The sequence below is a fragment of the Bactrocera tryoni genome, chromosome 4 (assembly GCF_016617805.1).
Source record: "Bactrocera tryoni isolate S06 chromosome 4, CSIRO_BtryS06_freeze2, whole genome shotgun sequence".
Lineage (NCBI taxonomy): Eukaryota > Metazoa > Arthropoda > Insecta > Diptera > Tephritidae > Bactrocera > Bactrocera tryoni.
The window spans coordinates 51,327,865-51,348,959 of NC_052502.1; the positions used below are offsets into that span (position 1 = coordinate 51,327,865).

The 21,095-nt window shown below is 35.0% G+C and overlaps 1 protein-coding gene across 1 annotated transcript in view; it reads right to left on the reverse strand.

Annotated features, from left to right (window-relative positions):
- Window positions 1–13,959, reverse strand: part of LOC120773797 (zwei Ig domain protein zig-8) — a 586,297-nt gene extending 572,338 nt beyond the window's left edge. The window contains exon 1 of the mRNA XM_040102902.1: window positions 13,775–13,959. The gene's annotated coding sequence lies outside the window, so the exon portion shown is untranslated. The remainder of the gene's footprint in view (window positions 1–13,774) is intronic.
- Window positions 13,960–21,095: the final 7,136 nt, after the last annotated feature.

Here is a 21,095-nt window from a genome sequence, read left to right on the forward strand (position 1 = left end):
CTAGCAGAGCATCGTAGCATTGGTCACATTTAGGGCTTACAATAATTTAATGATATTTTTTGCTTTTACTTGACCACAACTTTACACATAGACATGTCAATGTATGTGAATTTAGTTGCGAACTTCAATTCAATTGTGTACATATTACTAGGAGAAAATGCCACTGTTAACATTAACTAAATTAGAACAGTTCATATAAGTAAATTTGTATACCCGTGTATAGGTTGCTGCACAAATGGGAATTACTATTAGCCGTAAAACCATAAACTGCATATAACGGATAACAACCACATCTTTTTCCTTCTGGTTTTTTAATTTTACAGTATACAAGCTTCGATGAATATATCGGAATAGAACTTTGTTCAAAGATTGCTCTCGGAATACTTATCTCCCGACATTTTACGTCAAAAAATTATTAAATTATTGAAATCGGATGGTAATTTTTCAAACCTCGGGTCAATATTATTATCCCCAATATAAGAACTTCAAACTTCCGTTTGACTTTATAGAGTATCGATTAATATATCAAATTTCTTAGCAAATTACACCAGCTTTCATATACCTCATATACTACACACGATCTTAATCTTATTTTCTTAAAATATAATATTGGATAGTATAAAAAGTCTTTTCGTATTTCTAATTAAACTTTAAATTATTTTTTTATGTTTATAATAAACTTTAATGAACCAAATATGTACCATTTAGGTCGAACACTTTTTGTCATTTTTTCGCTAGAGACATTACTCGTTGCGTTGTCCTGATGGAAGACGAAGTCCTTTCTGTTGATCAGTTCTGACCATTTTTATGGATTGCTTGCTTCAATCTCATCAGTTGTTGATAGTTAAATGTAGAATCAATCGTTGGACAAAGCCGGAGCAGCTCATAGTGGATGATTCCTTTCCAATCCCACCACACACTCAGCATCATAACGTTTTAAGGCGTCAATCCTGGTTTTGCGACCACTTACTGAGTTTCACCACGTTTTGATCATGATCTTTTTCACCCATTATTGTTATATTTGATCCACTTTTCGTCTCCTGTTACCACTCGCTTCAAAAATGGTTCGATTTCATTTCGTTTCAGCAAAGAATCGCAGATGGTAATTTGGTCCATTAAATTTTTCACAGACAATTCATTTGATAGCCAGCCTTTTTTATATGGTTCCCCAGCTTTCGTATACCTCATATACTAATTCGAGCATAGGATGGTGGACAAATTAGACCTCATACTCACATGCTTTATTTGAGAGAAAAGGTTCCAAGTCACACTAAAAGAGGGTGGATAGCCCAGAAGCCTACGTCATCCAGCGGAACTAACAACATCTATCAGGTGCATCCAGAATGGCTAATGGAGTGGGAGCCGGTATCTATTGCTCGGAGCTGGATCTCAGACGACCGTTCAAACTTCTGAATTACTATAATATCTTGTAGTCGGAAGCCTTTGCAGTTGGGAAAGCGACCGAGATAGCTAACAACACAGGAAACAACATAAAAATGATAAATGTATACGTCGATAACGTGGAAACAATAAAGGCAATCATCTCAAATCGCATTACGTCTGAAAATGTCCTTAGAAGCAGGACGCAGTAAATGTAGCAGCTTCATATGTACTGCATTCCAAGATGCAAGGAAATTCAGGGAAATAAAATTGCTGATAAGATTGCCAAAAGTGCTATCAGTCTGGCTACCAAACAAGTATATTAAATGCCAAAGTAACAAGTTTCCGAAAGGGCTGACAGGCGCATCACGACGTGATTGAATGCCTTAAGTACATGCAGGATTGCCAAGCTAACGTACTACTAGGTCTATGTATGGCATGATAGCCGACCAGTATAACTTAACCTAACCTATATGAGTTTTACTCAACAAAACCTCTTTCAAGAGGTCCAGTTATCTATGGTCCATTGATTTTCTGCTTTTATGAGGTTTCTAATAGCCTTGACAGACGGCAGCGTTAATCCGGATTAACTGCGCACTTAATCAGATCCAAATTTGTAGGTGACAGACGGCAGCTATGCGAGTTTGAAACTCTCATAAACAGCTCATTGTCCTTTTTATAATATTTTCAATGAAAATTGATAGAAGATAAGCATTACAGTTGTTAGCCGACCAATTTTTACCAAACCATTTTTTATTAAAAAAACATATCAACACATTATTTTTAAAACTGCATCATAACATAGAAGTTTTATTGATATTTTATTGAGAATTTGATAAACAGCTGTCAGGGTTGCTTGTATTTCATTCACAATAGATGAAAATTGGCCATTTTTAACAATGTTGCCAACGAAAATCTCACAAGCTCCCAAAAATTTTGAGAGTTATTTTTGGATTCAGCAACGGAGTTACCTGTGGTAACTCCTGAATTAATCCCGAAAAATGCAATTAATCTGGTTTAACGCTGCCGTCTGTCAATGCTATAACTTAGTTTGGAAAAAGTTTCTTTATGCCAAATAAGTTTCTAAAAAAGTTAATTTATCCGATCCCATTTATCCCGTATTCTGTGACAAAAAAAGTATTTTAAGTAAAGAAAATGTTTCGTCCCACCATTTGATATATTTTGCCCATTTTTAAATAGTGGATTGGGTAATTATAGCTTTAAATGGTAACCCGAGTTACTGTGACGTCCTCTCACAATTATTTCTTATATTTTTCATTTCCTTAAACACTTTCATGGATGAAAAGATGACATTTTGAGTCTTTATTCTGCCACAATTTTTTAGCCTTAAGGGTTTGAAAAAATCAACATTTTTTATTGAATTACTAGAGGACCCGCCCACGCTTCACTATGGCTGATACATACATAGATAATACTACTACTACCATCTATATGATTTCTATTAGTTGGAAAAAAAAATGTATCATAAATCATTTCGTGTGTTCATAAAGCATTTCTTTTTGAGGGAAAATACTGTTGAATTTGGGCTCAGGGAAATCCACCGTTGAAAAGGTATTTGCTAAGCTGGAAACAGGCGAATTGAGCACCAAGGACAATGATGCTCAAAAGATTCAAAAGCAATGTGCAAAGTGGGTGCCTCGCAAGTTCATAATCCAATAAAAACAACGAATAACTGATTCTGAGAAGTGTTTGAGCGCTCCTTAGTCGTAATAAAACCGAATTTTTGCGTCGGTGTGTGACAATAGAAACAAAGCTACATCACTGGAGTCCAATCGACTGTCATTCTAGTGGCCTGCACATGATCAACCGGTTCTCAGACGTGGAAAGACGAAAAAGTCGGATGGAAAGGTTATGACATCAGTCTTTTGGGATGCACGTGATATAATACATAATCAACGACTGATTACTGAGCCAGTTATAATCCCTTGCACTGCGTATTTGGTTGCAGTTCTTTTCTACTATTACAAGTACTTAGCAATTGTACTATTTTTGAGGAAGAATTGTACGCATATATTCGAATGATTCCTACAAACATGAATTTTGAACAAATGCTTATTATTTGAAATATAATTTTTGTATTTATAAGTTGTATTAAACTTTAACATAAAGAGATAAAATGTATCCTATGTCTTTAGCCTAGTTCTAAGCTACCTCTCTACCAATTTTTAGCGAAATCGGTTCAGCCGTTCTTGTGTTATAAATGGTGTAACTAACAACAACTTTCTTTTGTATAATATATCTAAATTTAATTCTATGATATTTCTAGAATATTGTCCTAAATGCTGAAGTTGATCCGTGTAATAGTTTTGGAGATACAACTTTGAAAAGTAGCGCGTTTGATGTGAGCTATATACACTGTATATTATACAGGGTATATTATACAGGGTCTACCAACAAAAATGACATGATGTTAAAATGAAATAAAGCACTAAAATTGTTGGGAATGCATCTGCATCTCCTGAATCACACAACTTTTTGGCTCACCTCAATAGCAACAATTTTGTTTGCTGACAAAGCCGTTAAGCCAGAAATAAACCTCTTCCGAGAAGATGACCTTTGTTCGTAGACATTGTAGTCACTTAAATAAATTTTTAAACGAGTTTTTCTTTGTTGTCGAGATTACTTGCTATTCACCTTCTAGATCCTTATTTCTGCTCTCAATCAGGCTTTGTGTTAACGCAATTAAATTGCACTCGAAACTTAGACTACCGTGAATATCTTCGAACTCTTTCTTCTGAAGCAATTAAATATGCTGGTATTATTATTTTGTTTTTTACTGAAATTTTACCAAATATTTTCAGTATTTAGTAGACAACCTACAAACATATTTTTTCTCATAGCCACCTTTGCTTGCTGATTTACTAAATTAGAGTAATTAAATAAATATTATTTGACCTCTGGCAAATTTAATATTAATTAACATACAATATGTAAACAAATGAATTAGCCTACATTAGCGAGTAATTAAAATTGCTAACGATTTGTTGACAAAAACAAATATGCACAGCTATTACACAAATGCATTTGTTTGTACGGAGAATCATATATGTAAATACAAATGTACCATATATTTGTAACCGCAAAACGAGTTTTTTGAAGTGCCATTAATGCAATTTTTGCTTGTAATTACGAATATTATTAATTAAGTATTACAGTAATAGGTATTGGTTGCATATTCTCCAAAAAGCATTGTTTGCTATTCCAAATATCATTTTTCCGACCAAAAATTAGTTAGCTCTCAAATCTATAATGTATTATGACATTGACATATTGACCCGATTCAACCCATTTTTGATACACAGAATTACTATCGTCAAGAAAAAGTTTCTCTGAATTTCAATTTTACATAATTCTAATTGGTATACAGTTAGTATAAATGGTATTAGTTCGAGATATTGAGCTTTCATATTCAACTTCTTTCCAACATCAGAATTTTCTTCAAATTATTAACGTCTCAATCACATCACCATTAAACTCCCTTTTCCTTCTTGTGCTTAACTATTAGACACACATATCATAAGTTATATTTAATAACTTTTAACATTCCAAGAGTTCGAAGAATCATAAGTATTTTAGTTTTCACTAAGCAATTAAATTTTATGAATATTGTTTGGCTATTTCCGCACAGGTAAACATAAATGACGTACAGAATATTACGATAAAGCTTTTGAGTAGAATTTATATCACTGCATTCAAATAAAAGAATATACATACATATATACACCTTAATATATACATATATTTATTCTGTCTATACAATAAACTCGTGTTTATGTGACAGTGCCGATATGATCAACAATTTTTTATCAAAACTGCATAAAGATTACGAAAACACCTAATAACTTGCTCAAGAAAATACCCTGCAGGAAATATAAGTATAGTACGAGTATAACTCTCGAACGAAGAAATTTCGCTTCTAGAGTATTAAGTAAAACAAATAGGTGCATACATAAATGGAATATAACACAGGGTTGTATTAGAGAATTTCATCCAGATTGGCAGATTATAATGGCCGATTCACACACAACTTGCCTCGCTTTGTTTGACAATTCATATATTACAAACGAAGTGAAGAAAGCAAAGGGTAAGTCATTTAGTTTGCGGTGCTTTTCTCTAATAAAAATAGCTACTATTGCTTCGCACATCATAATAAGATTAGAGTTGTTTTGCATTCAATTTCGCTTTACTTTGCTTCGTCTCGACATCAATGATCTAATATTAGGTTGTCAAATATCTCCCTTCGGCCTTTTTGTCTTTTGAATTTCGCGGCTATGTACTATATAAAGCGCTAGAGAGCTCGTATCTGGCAATACTATACATCTTTGAAAGTTCTTGACATAACCTACAAAACGATGCTATGAATGATTAGTTTGGATATTGCGTTCAACAGTTATAGACGTGTAAACATGGAAATGTGTAGAATGGCATTAAGTGCCATCGTTGGTGTTTTAGGTAGTGCTGCACTGAGGCCAATGAAAGCCGCTGCTTTAACACATTCCAGCTGTTAAGCGAGTGTGGCTTTATGGCTTTATCGAGCGCCCTTCACCAGACTAATACGCCATAGAACAGTATTGGCTTAACTACGGTTTCGTAAAACAAAACCACAACTCCTGGTGGGAGTTCCCACCGCTTCACAATAGCTTCTTTACAACAATATAAGACAACCAGTGTCTTTTCAACCTCTCTTCAAGATTGGACTTGGGCAGTGTGAAGCCAAGAGCACCCTAATGAGGGAAGGGGTACATCTCGGTTTTATACCTGGTAATTAAAACGAGCTCAGTTTTTTTGCATTGACAGCTAGGCCGCTTCTTTCCGCCCACCTAGCTAACAAATTGAGATGTGTTAGCTCGTTAACGGTGTCTAGAAAACTTCCGTTAATCATAAAAGCAACACCATCTGCATAGGCTATAACCCGACAGTGTCGTCACTGGAGTTCTTTCAATAGGTCGTTTATTGCTAAGGTCCAGCCATGACACAACGGTGTCTAGAGCAGTATTCATAATAATATAATGTATCTGGACACACTGCCCCTTATGTGCAGTTCCATAAGCCTCTTTCTTTAACGAGGAGAGGCCAATAGACCTAAAATCTTTGGTATTAACACGCGAGCTCTTTCCAGCTTTCAGGATGAACGGCACCCTTGCCTGGCTCCAACTTACCAGGTGCGTGCAGATATGCTGCCATCAGGTTCTAAAGACTTAAATGGTTTGAACAAATTTAAGGGTGATGAGAAATAGGGTTCGTCTAGAAGATCTACGACCGCCCTCTTGAAGTACTCCGAAGGACATTTCCTCAGCGGTTTGGTTTCCTGGAAAGTAAGCGTCTAGGAGTAGTCGCTAAATTCTCGCTGCTCAAAGTCAATCGCCATCCTCATTTCTAATATGACCCATAGAAGTGATATTATTTGCAAGAACGCGCCAAAACTTTGAAGATTCGCGTTACCCTTCTACGCTTTTGCAGAAGGATCTCTATAAAACTCTCTTGGCCTTCCTTATTTTTGATTTGTATACATCAATTCCTGCCTTACACAACGCCGCTAATACCGCTTTTGGGAGCTTTGTTGAACAGTTTTGATGCTCACCAAAGGGGTTAACCTTTGCCCTTCTGAATTCTTAGAGGGCATGTGCTTTCAAGAGAGGTTTTGTTCGCAACACTGAAGCCGTCAACATATTCATCTATCGCGATGGCTGATAGTATTGAGTCGCAACCTGGCGCGCTTGCATGAGTTGATCGAAACTTCCTGTAGCAGAGATGCCAAACCGCGTATCTGTAATTCCTAAAAGGTTTAATAGGAGCAACTAACGTTACAAAATATTGTTTTCTTACGGTTCAACTTTGGTACAAGATTATTAACCTTTACCGAATCGGTGGTATTCAAATATTCGCCTTATATTGTGCGCGCTGTCAGTACATTAAGAAACCAAAGATTTTAACTTTGATTTGAACTAATACATGAATGATAATCATGATACATGATTTTGAACTAATCATGTTCAAAGAGAATCAAAATTGCTTAAATTCAATATACCACTGGGAAACTGGGAAGTGCTAGCATATATTTTCACTTTATATTTGTATCCTGAACAAGGTTTGCCACGAAGTACGGAACATCCAAAATGAAACATCGAAGACCATATAAAGTATATGTATATATGCAATAATTAAAATTGAAGTAGTTTTTTCTCCTCCAGAAACTGATCATTTAACATAACCGCAGATAACGGACCACTATAGCATATAGCTGTCATACAAACTGATCTTTCCTATATATACAAGTATATAAGAACACTTATTTCATATAACGAGATAACTCTTGTCGCAAGAATTATTGTCCTAAAAAAATGCTAAATCTTTGAATATGTTGTTTAGATCAGATCACTGTAGCCTATAGCTACCATCCCAACTATCCAATCACAAAGAAGATAAAGATCTTCATAAAAGATAATTTACGCTTATAAAGTAACACGTATTATAAATGCTTCAGGGATATTGAAGGTTTTCTGCAGCTGAAACAAACGTTTTTTCTTGTTTTTCATATTCTTGTTTCAGAGAAAACAGTTGAAGTTACAGAAAAAAGAATAAACTAATTAATATCACAAGGCATTTACCTGTAAGGGGTAACATTTTCTCGGGCAAAAAACAGCCTTTTTGCAAACATATTTTCTCATATAAAAATGAAATATTTTATTAGAATTTTTTGTTGTCACAAACATACACTAATAACAAAGATGTTCTGAAATTTTTGAAAAAAATATTTTAAACTCGGTCATTCTGACGCAATTTCCGGTGAGCCCTCGAAAAAAATATGCGCCAGCTTTGGCAGGATAACTCCTTACAGGATCAACTAAAGTGAAAAAATATATGTTTCAGTTAAAACCTTAACTAAGAACTAGGACAATGAAAGAAAAAACTGAAAATTGCATCTTTGGCAGACATTTTTACAAAAATTTTAATTTCATTGACTTTTTTTCAAATAGTTGTAATCGAAAAAAAATCTTTCGTCCAGGTTTTTAAGAATTGTACCTCAAAGGCCTGTGTAAAATTTCATAAAGATCGGTTGAGTAAATCTTGAGAAATCTTGCCAACCGACTTGAAAACACAGTTTCGAGAAAAACGCGTTTAAAGACGGACTTAGCCTAGCTAGCCTCGAGCGCACAAGTCTCAAGACCGTATATCCGAAGCTATAACTCGGATCTACTTGAAAATTTAAGACAATATTCGAGAGAATTAAAAATTGGATTTTTTCTAACCCGTAAACCCATGTAACCCCTCGAACTATGTCAACGATGTCAGAAAATGTTTTTAAAATACCAAAACAATGACAATGTCTTTATATCCTTCGAAAAATCATAAGTTGTTTAGTCAACTCTCCATTAGTTGCAATACTCATTTCAGAGAAGAATAGAAAGAAAGAGAAAGCCAAGAAACAGCGAACTGTGGAAATAGAGTTCATCATAAGTAGGCACACAGATATACAAAAAAGGGAAATTACAACAAAACTCATACCATTTCATAAGAAATATGTATTATATAAATCTTTCTGCTTCAAATCTATTTTTTTTTTTTGCTAATTTCCGTTTTTCGTACGGGACATGTATAAACAGAGGAATACGCTAGGCTGTGCGAGCGGCTATATTTGTGCTCACTTTTATTTTTCTACATAACTCCTCATAGCTTAACAACATAACATAACTTTGCCTTATCGGTTGTATTTCTCACTGCAATTCTTCTGAATTCTTTTTTATGTAACTTTGTTTATGTATGTTTTATGCGAGGGAAATTTTCATTGCAGTGAACATCAATATATCCATGGGAGAATCTACATAAGATTGACATAAGAATATGCGCAAAGGCATGCATGTTGCATGCAACAGCCTCCAGTAAGGCAAGATAAAGTGGTATAAAAAACAGGAATATTTAAAACCATCAAACCGAAGGAGTCGCAGTAATCTAAAGGCCGGTCGGTTTAATGTATGCATATAAATATGAAAGTATGTAGTAGTGTGTGTGTGTGCGTTTGAAGTGTATGCGTGTAAATATGCGCTTCACCTGCCTGCCAGGATATTAACTATGCAAAAAGTGAAATGGAAATGTCTTCCTTCGTTGATGCATTCGGTTTGCAACAACAAATCACCACTGCATTGCTGTCGAAAGTGAAATGCGAAAGGCATTTATAATGTCACAGCTATGGCAAGCTGCAAGGAAAAACAAAAACAACGCAGCGAGTGAGTTTGCGAAAAAGTAAAATTTATTCTTTTTAAGGTTAAGTGGCAGCAAGGCAGCGCACAAGGTCGCCCTGCAACCAAATGCGTTGGGTGTGAATTGCAAAAATCGGCGCATAAATCAAAGTCTTAAACTAAGATGGCTACAACAAGGTGTTGACACAGTAAATATTCCCTTATATATTTTTATCTCGCATGCTTAACTTAACTTGACTTGGCTTAGGCAAATGCAGCAACCATGTATTGGTGTTGTTGTAAATGCATAGTTTTAAATATTTGGGAAACACTGCGCACCTGCCACTAATTGACAAACACATTAGCATTGGATTTTTCGAAGAAAATTTACTTAGCTAAATTCACGCCCGCTTTCCGAAGTGTCAAGCGTGATTAGTTGTCAATGATTGATGACGGCGCTAAACTTTTGTTGAAGGCTCCGTTACAATTATGTATTTCGGTGAACGCAACCAGCTGGTTTAAATTAAAATTTGATTTTGAACAAACCAACTGTGCATATGTGAAACTTATGATATATGAGATCTCATTTTAGCGAGACAAAATCTGGTTTATTTTTAAGGCTCTTTGATAATATTTAAAGAGATGAGAGAAAAGAAGAACAATTAAACAATTTGCAAGCAGGTATTATATTTATTAAGGGTGGAAGTGGCGCCGTCTTGTTGAAACCAAATCTCGGCGAGATCACGAGCTTCAATTTCTGGCATCTAATAGTTGGTTATCATAGCATGCTATGCCGGAATAATTTTTGAAGAAATATGGTCCGATGATTCCACCTGGCCACAAACAATACCAAACCGTTGTTTTTTCTGGATGAAATGGCAACTATTGAATCTATTCAGGTTGCTCTTCTTCCTAAATGTGACAATTTTGCTTGCTTACACACCCATTGAGCCAGAAATGAGTCTCATCACTGAAGAAAATTTGTCTTTAGATCTTGCACAAGCTGTTGTTGTACGCTTTTAATTTAAGATCCAGACGTAAAATGAAACAAGTCGTTCCATACGTTAGTTCCAGTTGTTGCGAACGGAGCCGAGTCGACTCTCCGCGGTCTACGTGTACACTCTCAACTACGGTAGCTATGTATATTTTCTTCACTGCGCACTGGACGTGGCGTTAAATATTATCCAGTAATAAGTACTGGGTCTCAAGATGGGTGATGGTGTTGCGAAAAGTATGCTTAGTAGGCCCAGAATGTTGACCATAAGTTCAGCGAAGTGCGCGAAACACATTCTTTAAAAACGTGAATTTTCGTAATGGAATTGAATTATTTGTAAACGTTGTTCAGGCGTAAGCCTTTCCACGATGAAATGTCAAGCAAAACTGAACAAAAATAACATGACAGCTTGAAAGGACTTGCGAGTGATCTCTTTTAGGGCAATACTCGTATTCTTCAAATCGCGAGTTTTCACTCCATTTTAATTATTTTAAGTTCAACGATGCACTGTTCAGTAAAATACGCTCTCTCATTTTCATTGATATAACTCCCATATCGGCCCATATATGCGCTATAAGGTCACCCGGAAGTTGGGTAATCTTTGTATTGGGTTTATAGGGCTCAGGGAATTATTTATTCAACCCATTGGTAGCACAAAAGCTTGCTACTATCAGGAAAGAATTCTCTGTGAATTACAATTATAAATCTGACACATTGACCAATATTTTAGGTAAAACAAGAAAACACGTTAACTTCGATTGCACCGAAGCTAAATACCCTTCACAGGTGCATTTCTCTTAGTAACTATGTGTTCTGTTTATATGGAAGCTATATGCTATAGTAATTCGTTCTTAACAATTTTTTTGGAGATTATATTGTTAGCTTAAGCAGTAATCCATGCCAAATTTCGTGAAGATACCATGCCAAATGTGAAAGTTTTCCATACAAGCCCTTGATTCCGATCGTTCAGTTTGTATGGCAGCTATATGTTATAGTGGTTCGATATCGGCAGTTCCGACAAATGAGCAGCTTCTTGCAGAGAAAATGACGTTTGCAAAATTTTAAAACGATATCTTAAAAACTGAGAGACTAGTTCGTATATATACAGACAGACGGACAGACGGACATGGCTAAATCGACTCAGCTCGACATACTGATCATTTATATATATATTTTATAGGGTCACCGACGCTTCCTTCTGGGTGTTACAAACTTCGTGACAAACTTTTTATACCCTGTTCAGGGCATAAAAATCAACTATAGGTACCATATAATCGTTACGCAGGGGTTTTTAAGTTGTTATTTTATTTGAACTGTTTTAGGCCGTAGGATGGCTATTCTATTCGTGCAAAATTGTATCTCTTTATATTAATTACTTCTTGATTTATACACTCGAAAGTAAAGAATCAAAGGAAAATTAAAATTCTGTTGTATGTGAAGGCGTGGCGTCCGATTTTGCCCATATCTGTAAAATTTAAATCGGTCTGTAGTGAACGGCGCCATGCCCATCATCCAATTGTGACCCTGGCTCCATTAAAGTGTCACGCCATCTCGAGAGTAAAATCTATTGTTTCTAGCGTATTTAGTTTATAACTGTACCGTTATATGGAGAGTGAGCGGGGGTTACCATCCGATTTCATCCGTGATAATGTCGGTAGAAGTATTTATAATATTGGGTAGTCACAAAAGTCTTTTCGTATTTCTAATCAAACTTCAACTTATTTTTTTTTTATATTTATACTAGTAAGTAAATAAACAAATATGGACCATTTTGGTCCACCAATTTTTGCCATTTTTCTGCTAGAGACATTAATCTATCAGTTTAAAACTTTCATCAGTGTAAATCGAAATTTCCAGAACGGAAGCGAGCAAACCATTGTTGTGCTACATGAACTGATACAGCATCGCATCCGTAAACTTCACAAATTTCACAATATTTTCACTCATTTGTGAACAACTTCTCCAATTTTTTTTTCTTTTTTTGTTAAATGAACACCATATGGTATGACACAATGTAATTGGAGATATATGACTGCGTCGACATCTATTGACAAAATACGAAAAGACTTTTTCGACTATCCAATATTTTCGCAAGATTTCTGCTTGTCTTGATATCCTGATTATTTATATATACACCTCAAGTTTTTATTGCCTTGTACATATAACCCTATATCAATCTCACTTAGTTTTAGGTGATACGTACAACCATTAGGTGAACAAAACTATTATACTCTGTAGCAACAAGTTCCAAGAGTATAAATATGTACATATAAGAAATATTCCTAAGCAAAAGATATCGCGAATAATATAGAAACTAAATTCGGAACATTGAGAGAATCGATCCTTATTTTTTCAATATCCTGCATATCGAAAAACAGATTTTTGTCCAACGGATAATGTAGTCTCGTATAAATTTGTTCATATGTAAGGCATCATAATAAAACCTGGAATTTGATTAGGTACTAAAAATGTAGAAAGTCGGTTCACAATTTTATTTTATTTATTTTTTTTTTTTTGAAGTCGATCTAGATCTCTTTCTGTCGGTACAGAAAAATATGTTTTCACCTTGAATTAATTAGTTTCTGTTAATAAAAATTTGAGACAGAACTAAAAAATCTTATTTTGTGCGTGTTATATGATTTTGCCAATTAGTACATATTTCTATATACATACATATATGTACATATGTAGTTATGTCCACATACCGCCAACATACATTATTTATACTCTTTGCATAACTTAAAGAGGCGCTAAATCAATTCAGGCTTTTCACTATTTTTTACTTGCTCTTTACTTTCAAAGAGCGGTACTACATACATATGATGGCGGTCAATTATCTTGTTTACTTCTTTGATCAACTGCTATTTTAATTAGTAGTATCGAGTTTCGCCAAGAAAGGTATTTATATTTTATTGAAATGTCTAAATAATGCAGTTCACATTTTTAGTTTTATTTTATTACGGAAGTTCTAAAATTATATTCTATTGTATATGTTGAATAGGTAGTAGCAACACAGTTATAGTATTAAATTTTTTCTTTTATTTGATGTCTTATATGCCAACATATTGTGCTCGGTGTGGCATTTTAGCGCTATAGAAGACAAAAGCACCAATAAATTGTTTAATGTATAAATTTCTACTACTCATTCTTGGATTCCATTGAATTTATAGCTTATGAAGAACTGAACATGTAAATAACTCACCTCACATTGTTGTTCCTTATATTCAACAGCATTTTGCCGGTAATCATTCATCCTTTCTGATATGAATTTCTTCCACTATATTTTTATATCACAACACATTTCTTAACACGCACATAAACAAAACTCATGGAAATTTCAATATTGTTCCACAAAACCACCTTTACACATTTTACACTTTCTTTTCACAATTTTATATGAAATTTAAAACATGCTGCTTTTCACATTTTCACAAACCTATTTTTCACTTTAATTTTTTTCCATATTGAGTAATCAAATATTTCCGTACATTCGCACTAATTATTTTCACAAATTTTTACCTTTTAAACGCAGTAAAAATATTTAATTCTTTATGTTATTAAAGAGTTTTCAATTTTGTCCAACTGTGATACGCACTTCTATTTTAACGAAACTTCTTTACACCTGCACAACACGAGTAACGGCGCGCACTCAATGCATTTGCAGGCATTGCCTACGGTTGCGCTGAGAATCATTCTCCAGCTCTCAAGTTTTTATTGCCTTTGATTTTAAACAGTTGTCACTTTTGTTTTTTTTTTCTCTTGCTTGTGCCAAAGGAAAATACTGCAACTTAGATTTACTTGACTTTGTTATTATAAAAAAGAGGAGGTTTGTTAAAGAGCAAGCAAATATATTTTATTACTGCGTTGAATATTAATTTTACGAAATATTTGAGAGAAGACTTAGTTTGCGAATTACGTAAGTATGTATGTATTTTGTGGTGCCCAAATAATTGAAATTAAGTGAGACGACGGGTGTTGCACCGCCCACTTTACGGTGAAATCACAAATCTCTGGACCCGAAATATTGCATTTGATTCTTTCACTTTCTAATGCACAAATCAGGAAATTGATACAACGGAATAAACGGAATTTGCGCTAATAATACCTTTGAAGTATGCCATGTTGTGAACAAAAAATCCAAATCCAACCAAAACTGTTCAAGCCCCTAGGTACCGAATATGTGAAACCCGGTACCTATAGTTGACTTTTCAGTGAAAATGACATTTGTGCCTAAATAACTATTTTCAGGGTTTTTGAATATCCGACTGATTTCACTCCATGGCGACCTTAGTGAAAACCAGAGAACATATTTTTAGTATATGGCGTGATAATAGTTAATGGATAAAATCGGGTCGATACTATCCCAACTCCCATATACTATGTATAATGATTTTCGTTTTTCTAACAAACCTTAAGCCGAATATGTCGGTCAGTGTATGAGTTATATTATATACATATATATATAGTATATACATATAGTATAACATTTCTTGGACTCCGAACCTCTAGTTGCCGTTTTTTACCTTAAAGTACTTCCTGGATTCCTGCAAGTTGCCAGAGTATAAAAGGCTCCATTGCAACCGAACTTAGCTCTTCCTAACTTGTTCTGGTTAAAATTCACCTCAATTGAAGCTTGTGAAAATCGATTGTCCCAACTTTTCGTAAATAAGAACGAGAGTTTCCATGAGAGTGGTTTTATAAGATTACTCGGCCCTTCGTGCTCAGTTTGAAATATTACTGAACCATAAACTAATAGAGGAAAACTTCATTACTGGCTCGTCCAATGTCAAAAGACGTCCGTCAAATATAACCAAATGACAAAAACAAAGTCAGATGGAACAATAATGTTACTACCTCTTGGGAAAGCTATAAAAAATACTCGAAAACTATCTACTATTTTTCTCTTAGTTGCGAGAACTCTGCGAAATAAATAAGTACTGGAATTCTTCATAGCCCCTGGTGTAGATTACTGGCTTCTTATGAGATCGCCTCTCGACTACTTCATTACTGGCGTCAGAATAAATCTCTTTGAGGTCGAACTGATGAACGTTTATGGTTCAGCAGCGACGGAGAGTGGAAAAATATTGGAAGGGTCCACTGACAAGATCATATCGAGTAATCGAATTCTTCGAAAAAAATTCGTGGTAGAAGTTTTGGAAAAAAGGAATAATTTATCTGCATTATAAACATTGATATTTCTTTCATGCATTCAAATATCTTTCAAGATGGTTCTTGAAATCATAAAGCGATAACCATAATAGTACCAGTACTGCCTGGAAATGTTTAGATCTTTTCACAATGCAAATAAAATAATTACTTCTCCGAGTAATAGGTGGAATCAGTCAAATAATGAATAGTAAAACATTTGGCTTACAGAGAGTTTAGCTGCACAATTTGCTTACAATAAAACAGAAGATCTTAATGGAAGATGTTTCCATAGACTTACCTCCCATAGAAGTTGCAGAGAACCGCATAGAGAAAGTATAAAAACTTCATAAATCGGAAATTTTTAAAGTATTCTCTTGAGATTAATTAAGAGAATTAACAGTAATATAAATCATAATTTTAGTCAAAAGTGAAGGAAAAGAATTACGCTGCTCGGTTAACATTTTTTCCTAACAAAAAGTCAATGAGTTATCAAATTCCTCTCATATTAACTCATATCACATTCACTCCTATAATGCGCGGACAAATATTTACTTATTTGCTTATGCCTTTGTTTTCGCAGACATAAAATACCAGCGGCAAAAATCGCACATGTGACAAATAATAGAATTGTCAGGCTGTTATTGAGTGTCTGCGTATTTTTGCAATGGATCATATTTATCGCTATGTCAGGCTACATAACAGTAAGCAAATTATTTGTGGTTATTTATATTATGAGTGCAAATATGTTGGCAATTTTAGAGCATATTGACAGAGACAAATTCATATTAAATGTTCGTTCTAAGTTAAACATACAAATATATGTACACAAGGATGGTTCTTAAAAGCATAGAAGTTAATTTTAAGTTTCTAATCTTTAACTTCTATGTTGATGACAAGGATAGTGAAATATGTAAGCTTCAATGCTTATTAAATGTAAGACGAAAATTTGGGATTATCTTTTCTAAGGTCAGGTATTAATCTCTAAAATAGGTTTCAGTCAATTGAGAGAATATCTGGATCTGGTGGAACTGTGATATCTTTGACTATAGTTATATCAATTTAGAAACGCAAAATTTTAGTTTTAAGCCTTTCGTAGCGTAAACAAAACCAAACTTTTGAACCGAAGCGCTCAAAAATAAGTTAAATTTTATAAGGGATACCTTCTACTTTATTAATATCAAATTGAAAATTAAAATTAAAAAAACTTTTCATTTAATTTTTAAGAACCATCTTAATGTATTTGTCTGTAATATACCAAGCTCAGTGAGTTTATTGACACCTTTTAACAAACACATGTACTTATCCACACACTTATTCCCACATGCAGACACATACCGTCATCAATATCACTCATACGCCCTAGCTTCACTTTAACTACTCTGTGGCCATAAATTTTCCATTTTCGGCAAATCAGATTAGAAATGCCAAAAATTAAACTCAACTTCTTGATGACCACATACATTTGAATTAGACGCAGTGAAGTTGAAGTAGATTGTGTTAAAGTTAATGACTTTTCGCATATTAGTTAGCATGAAGTTGAACTTCATCAAAAGGCTTGCAGCGTAAGTTAGCTATTAGGGTTCGGCCCTGATTGGACTCGACAATATTTTAGCTTAAAGCTGGAATTCAAACTCCAATTTCAGCTCGATGATAGCTAGAACCATCTGCGTATGCAAAAACTAGTCAAATGGCATAGTTGCGTGTGTAGGTGTGTTGTATGCGTTCAGTTGTCATTGATAAGGGAGCTATGAACCAAATTAAGTGCCAACTATGTATTTTCACTCACATGCAAATCCACTTAGAGGCCAACGAGTATAACGAGTTGTGGTCATTTGCAAGTTGAGGTATACTAAAAAATAAATGCTTACGATGCACAGTGTTCCGTAATCGATGGAAAAAATAATAAAAACTAAATTTTTTTTGAAAAGTGCAAAGAAGAAATGTTCGTTTAATTTTGCGAAGAGTAGTTTCTTCTATTAAATCATTTCAATAGAGGTCCTGAGTGTATTCCATTTCTAATAATAAGGGGACTACCTCTGCGTGTGCCTAGTATTCAGCTAATGATAAATATGTCTATGTTTGGCCGTAAGGTATCTGCTTAAGTATTGCTATCAATTCAAATATCTATATCAACTTCTTTATTCAACTCTGATTTTGTAGCCTTATCACATTATCCTTCTTTTACAATAGAACAGTCGTTTTTGCGTTACCGAAATTGACCCGTATTTTGTCCGACCAAATGTTGTTATTTCGAGGATATCTGTTTGGTTCACTAGAGCAACCCTTATCAGCCAGGCTGCTCTATATCCGCCTGATCCGTAAAACCACTAACGAAACTATCTTCATATGTGTAGTTAATGATTACCAAGGTCTATGGCCAATTATATAATATCTCGAAGATTGGATCTGAATTATCGTTCTAGTAACTACGAATTCATCTCACCCCTTTAAGTAGCACCAACAATCTTATGCTGGAGACCAAGCGCAGAAGAAATCGAATCAAGAAGTGCTACTTAGGGATCGGTTGACAATTGAGAGGCAGATCTTATGGTACTCTCGACGATCAGAAATTACGTCTCTTATTATTCTCGTTCTAATATACAATGCAAAACCATGGATGATAACGAACAGAGATCAGAAAGTAGTTGGTGCTTTTCAGAGAACTGTTCGCCACAAGGTCTCTGTAGCCGTCCGCTTGAGCGCTGAGTACCGAAAAAGATAGAACCACGAACTATATGAGCTCAACGTATATCAACGTGGTTCAGCGAAAGCTTTCTTCGATTCGAAACCCATGAGTGGACAACGGTGGCAAGTGCATAAATACCTGTCTGCATTCGGAATGTGACCTTGCAAAAGATAAAGACAATTGTGGAAGTTGTGTGATCTCAGGTCTGACCCCACGTTATTGCACTGAATCTAAAATGACCGTCGATGGCTTTAAATTATACTTAATGGATACTAATTGGATTTAAAGAGGTTTCCAGAATTGCTTGGTGTGATGAATAAAGCATTTTTGTAGGAATTTTTATCAAGAAGTTTTGTTCAGTGATAATCATCAATAACTAGACTAAAGCGTACTGGTTAATGAATTAATTATTGCTTATTTTGTACACAAAATATATTGAGTTACAGACTCAACTCCATCGAAATAATTCACGCGGTTATAGCAGAGTTTACAACAACGCGCCAGTTTATCTTCCTTTTCGCTGTTTGGCGCCAATTGAAGCGTAGCCTTCTTCGCTGAACTATGTAATTGTCGTCGTATATCTCGTATATCTCATCGTTCCATCGACTACGTTACTAAGGCGCAAAGGACCATAAATTGTCCACAGAACCCTTTCTCTTAAAAACTCGTAACGCAAGCTCAATAGATGTCGTCCATGCCTCAGCACCATTCATCAGGACGGGGATGATGAGTGACTTGTAGCGTTTTGTCTTCGTTGGTCGAGAGGGGACTTTACTTCTCAATTGCCTACTCAGTAGGCAGCTGTTGAGAAGAGTTATTCTGCGTAGTATTTCGATGCTGTCGTTGTTGGTGTTAATGCTGGTTCCAAGATTAACGAAATTATCTACGACTTCGAACACAAATTAGATGTGTACAGATATGATACGATTTTCCGATAAAATTGATTCGTTATAGATCAGTATTCTTAGTACAAATAGACGTAATTTATGAGCAAAAGCGTCAAAATGAAAGGTTCTTTACAAAAAAAAATGGAAAAAGTTTAGAAACGGAGAAGGGAATATGAAACACATAAAGAGAAAGAAATGAAAAACAGACAAAATGCATATAAGTTCAACGGCAATTTTAAAACTTCTGCCATCTGCAACTCACTGCACTCACTTGTCTTTGACACGAACATAAGAGAAGCAACAATATCCAAACCACATGGCCAGTATTTGAATTTCCACTTAAAGACCAAACAAAGGATAGCAACGAGCGCTCAACGCTGCCCTCGATTTGTTAGTATCCATCAGCACCCAAGGCCGCAGAAATCGTTTCAAATTCCAAATCGACCGCACACAGCAAACGTCAACACCTACCGAATGCTCCACAGCCAAGACCTTTTGTCTTCAGCCATCGAATCCAATAGAATATATAGCATATTATCTAAGTATGCGTGTGTGTATGTGTGTTGGTGTATATTTTTTGCGTACAATTATCTTATCAACAGCCAGAAAAATTGCCCGACATCGACAGCTTGCATAGAAATATTTACATTTCACCCAAATGGAATGAATTCGATTTAGATCGCCTCAAATTACAAGGAGGAGTTCGACGGCGAAATAGTGTAAGAACAAAAGCACATCTGTCACAAAAAGGTCATTCAAGTAAGTTGCTTGAGAAGTGTTCGTATGTAATGTGAAGACCGAGTCTGTGTAAATCAGTGTTGTTGTATAATAATGTGCAGTTTTTTTTATTTGGTGACCCAATTTTACTTGGGAGCTTCAATGATGGCCTCACTCGCCTCATTCAACTGATGATCTACGCATATTATTAGAATGAACTTCATTAAGCATTATAGTAATACTAGTTTACAGTCATTTTGTGACAGTAAAAATTTCTTAACGCGTTGAATTTTTGTGTTCTAGTCAAGGGGTCAAACCACTACCATTTACTAAAATGACAAAAATAGCTGTAGGTGACGAAAGATTTTTGAACTGAAATTCATAGTCAGAACACCTCTTTGTAAAGTAGTTTTGTTATTCCAAAATAGCCCATTTATTTGCCGAGTTCTTCTACATAACTTGACATGAGGAAAGCCTCAGCCGAAAGTCGTCGTATTTTAGTGGAAGTTTATGGTAAACATTGTTCAGTCGAACAAAAGTGCCAAAAGTCGTTTTCACGATTTAAATATGATGATTTTGACTTGGAAACCGAACCTCCAAGGCGGCCAAAAAAGTTTGTAGGTGAGCATGGCATCATTACTCAATAAAAATTTTTACCAAACACAATAGAAACTCGCAGAACCTTTAGGAGACACTTCAGTAGCCATTTCAAAATTTTTAAAAGTAGCGGCATCAGATCAAAAGCATGAATTGAAAGCAAAAGACGTTGAAAGGCGATTTTGCATGTCAAAAGTGGTGCCTGAACGCCATAAAAAGAAGTCGATTTTGGATTGAACCAGGTCACCAAGCAAAATAAATGACAAGGCACAATAGCCATGATATCAAGATAAGCTCCGTATTTGTATTTGGTGCGATCGAAAGGATATGCTTTTTACGAGCTCCTAAAAACCAGAGAGGACATTAATGAGGAATGCTACCGAAAACATTATTTAATTTGAAGCGAGCGATTGCCGAAAAACGTCTGAAATTTGCGACTAAACAAGAGGCAATAATTTTTCATCATGACAACAATTAGCCTTATGTTG